The sequence below is a fragment of the Oculina patagonica genome, chromosome 8 (genome assembly GCF_052425735.1).
Source record: "Oculina patagonica isolate OP01 chromosome 8, crgOcupat, whole genome shotgun sequence".
In the NCBI taxonomy this organism is placed as follows: domain Eukaryota; kingdom Metazoa; phylum Cnidaria; class Anthozoa; order Scleractinia; family Oculinidae; genus Oculina; species Oculina patagonica.
In genome coordinates, this window is record NC_135765.1 from 9,672,081 (window position 1) to 9,677,434 (window position 5,354).

The following is a 5,354-nucleotide window of genomic DNA, read 5'->3' on the forward strand; positions in this document are numbered from 1 at the left end:
CCTTAGCAATAGTCTGTTATTAACTGCCTGTTTGTCACGCCGCGTCCATTTTGTCACGCTTGAGACGTTGTGGCGTGACGCCATTGCTTTTAACGTAATCCCACTCATAAAACGCCTGTAGCTTAATGCATTTTCGTTCTTTTCCTATGGAATTGTAAATACGTTACTTTTTGGCTTGTTTTCTGTACTGAACGTTTCTTTTTATGACTTCATTTGTGTGAATTGTACTCAGGTCGTTTGAATGTACACAGTGTATCGACTATTAGCGTTACAAATTGTTCTAATTACCATCAATGACGCACATAAAAACCAAACTTTGTATTTTATCTGAAGTTTGAAAATGTAGACATTTGATGGGAACTTGAATCAGCCCTTCAATAAAGCCATTTTCCATTCAAATCCTTGAAAAGACTCTGACTGAGTAGAATCAGTGAAAGTTCTGTTGACTCGATTGGTAACGAGCCTCCGAAAACCCTTGTAATTGATGATTCCATGGATTAATTAAAGCCTGTCGTGGCAACGAGCAGTTGGTGGTAAAGAACTCGAAGGGTACAAAAAGCTGAAGGCGTTTTATAGCAGAACTTTAAAGCGTTTTCTACTTATTAGCCAAAATATCGTTTACACAGTGTAAACGGCTTTTTCATGAATTTTGAGGAATTGCGATATTTCGGTGAGCTAAGGACCCATATATAATTAAAACTCTTCGAGTTGCTTTTGTAAAAATAATTGACGTCTCCAAAATATTGGTCACTTAAATTTTACAGGGAAAAAAGAGACTTCTCAGGTCAATGGCGCACGCATGTTCTTTCCTAGGGCGGTCGAATATGCTACTATGAGCAGGGCAAGCGCTTTTGAAGACCATTGGACGTGTTCTAGTCATTTAAAAAGTATTTAACCAAAGAATCCAGCTCTAAATTATATAGAGAGGACATTTTGCAATAATAGATCATTTAAAAATAGCCAGGTATTAGGGGTCACGTTCCAATATCCCGCGCTAACCCGCAGGATCTTAACACTAAATCCCGCAATTTTCGAAATGTTGTTTCTCCCCTTGAATTTAGAATTCAATAGATGATTTTTTGCGACAGTCGATTAACTTTGAATGCTAAACATAAACGAAGCGAAAAACTACGGTTAACAAAGGTTTTCAACGGTTAACGGCAAGTCTTTTGTAAAGAATAGAAGATGTCAAGGTATATTTTATTAATAGCTGTTAACCGGTGTTAACCGTGTGTTAACCGTTCAAATCACTAAAAATTATCTTGTTAATCGTTCAGAATCACAGTGTTTACGCTAATTCAAAGTTGTAGCAGACAACTAAGGGTAACTAGTGCGAATTGAGAGAGAAAAGTCCTATTTAGTACACAGAAACAGTCCTTAGCAATAGTCTGTTATTAACTGCCTGTTTGTCACGCCGCGTCCATTTTGTCACGCTTGAGACGTTGTGGCGTGACGCCATTGCTTTTAACGTAATCCCACTCATAAAACGCCTGTAGCTTAATGCATTTTCGTTCTTTTCCTATGGAATTGTAAATACGTTACTTTTTGGCTTGTTTTCTGTACTGAACGTTTCTTTTTATGACTTCATTTGTGTGAATTGTACTCAGGTCGTTTGAATGTACACAGTGTATCGACTATTAGCGTTACAAATTGTTCTAATTACCATCAATGACGCACATAAAAACCAAACTTTGTATTTTATCTGAAGTTTGAAAATGTAGACATTTGATGGGAACTTGAATCAGCCCTTCAATAAAGCCATTTTCCATTCAAATCCTTGAAAAGACTCTGACTGAGTAGAATCAGTGAAAGTTCTGTTGACTCGATTGGTAACGAGCCTCCGAAAACCCTTGTAATTGATGATTCCATGGATTAATTAAAGCCTGTCGTGGCAACGAGCAGTTGGTGGTAAAGAACTCGAAGGGTACAAAAAGCTGAAGGCGTTTTATAGCAGAACTTTAAAGCGTTTTCTACTTATTAGCCAAAATATCGTTTACACAGTGTAAACGGCTTTTTCATGAATTTTGAGGAATTGCGATATTTCGGTGAGCTAAGGACCCATATATAATTAAAACTCTTCGAGTTGCTTTTGTAAAAATAATTGACGTCTCCAAAATATTGGTCACTTAAATTTTACAGGGAAAAAAGAGACTTCTCAGGTCAATGGCGCACGCATGTTCTTTCCTAGGGCGGTCGAATATGCTACTATGAGCAGGGCAAGCGCTTTTGAAGACCATTGGACGTGTTCTAGTCATTTAAAAAGTATTTAACCAAAGAATCCAGCTCTAAATTATATAGAGAGGACATTTTGCAATAATAGATCATTTAAAAATAGCCAGGTATTAGGGGTCACGTTCCAATATCCCGCGCTAACCCGCAGGATCTTAACACTAAATCCCGCAATTTTCGAAATGTTGTTTCTCCCCCTTGAATTTAGAATTCAATAGATGAGTTTTTGCGACAGTCGATTAACTTTGAATGCTAAACATAAACGAAGCGAAAAACTACGGTTAACAAAGGTTTTCAACGGTTAACGGCAAGTCTTTTGTAAAGAATAGAAGATGTCAAGGTATATTTTATTAATAGCTGTTAACCGGTGTTAACCGTGTGTTAACCGTTCAAATCACTAAAAATTATCTTGTTAATCGTTCAGAATCACAGTGTTTACGCTAATTCAAAGTTGTAGCAGACAACTAAGGGTAACTAGTGCGAATTGAGAGAGAAAAGTCCTATTTAGTACACAGAAACAGTCCTTAGCAATAGTCTGTTATTAACTGCCTGTTTGTCACGCCGCGTCCATTTTGTCACGCTTGAGACGTTGTGGCGTGACGCCATTGCTTTTAACGTAATCCCACTCATAAAACGCCTGTAGCTTAATGCATTTTCGTTCTTTTCCTATGGAATTGTAAATACGTTACTTTTTGGCTTGTTTTCTGTACTGAACGTTTCTTTTTATGACTTCATTTGTGTGAATTGTACTCAGGTCGTTTGAATGTACACAGTGTATCGACTATTAGCGTTACAAATTGTTCTAATTACCATCAATGACGCACATAAAAACCAAACTTTGTATTTTATCTGAAGTTTGAAAATGTAGACATTTGATGGGAACTTGAATCAGCCCTTCAATAAAGCCATTTTCCATTCAAATCCTTGAAAAGACTCTGACTGAGTAGAATCAGTGAAAGTTCTGTTGACTCGATTGGTAACGAGCCTCCGAAAACCCTTGTAATTGATGATTCCATGGATTAATTAAAGCCTGTCGTGGCAACGAGCAGTTGGTGGTAAAGAACTCGAAGGGTACAAAAAGCTGAAGGCGTTTTATAGCAGAACTTTAAAGCGTTTTCTACTTATTAGCCAAAATATCGTTTACACAGTGTAAACGGCTTTTTCATGAATTTTGAGGAATTGCGATATTTCGGTGAGCTAAGGACCCATATATAATTAAAACTCTTCGAGTTGCTTTTGTAAAAATAATTGACGTCTCCAAAATATTGGTCACTTAAATTTTACAGGGAAAAAAGAGACTTCTCAGGTCAATGGCGCACGCATGTTCTTTCCTAGGGCGGTCGAATATGCTACTATGAGCAGGGCAAGCGCTTTTGAAGACCATTGGACGTGTTCTAGTCATTTAAAAAGTATTTAACCAAAGAATCCAGCTCTAAATTATATAGAGAGGACATTTTGCAATAATAGATCATTTAAAAATAGCCAGGTATTAGGGGTCACGTTCCAATATCCCGCGCTAACCCGCAGGATCTTAACACTAAATCCCGCAATTTTCGAAATGTTGTTTCTCCCCTTGAATTTAGAATTCAATAGATGATTTTTTGCGACAGTCGATTAACTTTGAATGCTAAACATAAACGAAGCGAAAAACTACGGTTAACAAAGGTTTTCAACGGTTAACGGCAAGTCTTTTGTAAAGAATAGAAGATGTCAAGGTATCTTTTATTAATAGCTGTTAACCGGTGTTAACCGTGTGTTAACCGTTCAAATCACTAAAAATTATCTTGTTAATCGTTCAGAATCACAGTGTTTACGCTAATTCAAAGTTGTAGCAGACAACTAAGGGTAACTAGTGCGAATTGAGAGAGAAAAGTCCTATTTAGTACACAGAAACAGTCCTTAGCAATAGTCTGTTATTAACTGCCTGTTTGTCACGCCGCGTCCATTTTGTCACGCTTGAGACGTTGTGGCGTGACGCCATTGCTTTTAACGTAATCCCACTCATAAAACGCCTGTAGCTTAATGCATTTTCGTTCTTTTCCTATGGAATTGTAAATACGTTTCTTTTTGGCTTGTTTTCTGTACTGAACGTTTCTTTTTATGACTTCATTTGTGTGAATTGTACTCAGGTCGTTTGAATGTACACAGTGTATCGACTATTAGCGTTACAAATTGTTCTAATTACCATCAATGACGCACATAAAAACCAAACTTTGTATTTTATCTGAAGTTTGAAAATGTAGACATTTGATGGGAACTTGAATCAGCCCTTCAATAAAGCCATTTTCCATTCAAATCCTTGAAAAGACTCTGACTGAGTAGAATCAGTGAAAGTTCTGTTGACTCGATTGGTAACGAGCCTCCGAAAACCCTTGTAATTGATGATTCCATGGATTAATTAAAGCCTGTCGTGGCAACGAGCAGTTGGTGGTAAAGAACTCAAAGGGTACAAAAAGCTGAAGGCGTTTTATAGCAGAACTTTAAAGCGTTTTCTACTTATTAGCCAAAATATCGTTTACACAATCTTGGACAAAACTGTTGAAACACTTAACAAATTTCCACCTTTTTAGCCAACGGAGTTCAGTTTTGCTACCCCCCTTCCCCCCATTTCAATGTTGGTAATGCTTTAGTGTTTTTAAAACAAAGCCTGTGGAGCCGCAAACCACAAGAAACAACATTGAGTAGGGGGGATGGGGATAAGATATTTTAACCCGCTTGCAAGTCGAGTCATTTGCGAAAAATGCGTGAAATGCGTATGTGTCAACAAGTTTTGTCCAAGATTGTGTAAACGGCTTTTTCATGAATTTTGAGGAATTGCGATATTTCGGTGAGCTAAGGACCCATATATAATTAAAACTCTTCGAGTTGCTTTTGTAAAAATAATTGACGTCTCCAAAATATTGGTCACTTAAATTTTACAGGGAAAAAAGAGACTTCTCAGGTCAATGGCGCACGCATGTTCTTTCCTAGGGCGGTCGAATATGCTACTATGAGCAGGGCAAGCGCTTTTGAAGACCATTGGACGTGTTCTAGTCATTTAAAAAGTATTTAACCAAAGAATCCAGCTCTAAATTATATAGAGAGGACATTTTGCAATAATAGATCATTTAAAATTAGCCAGGTAT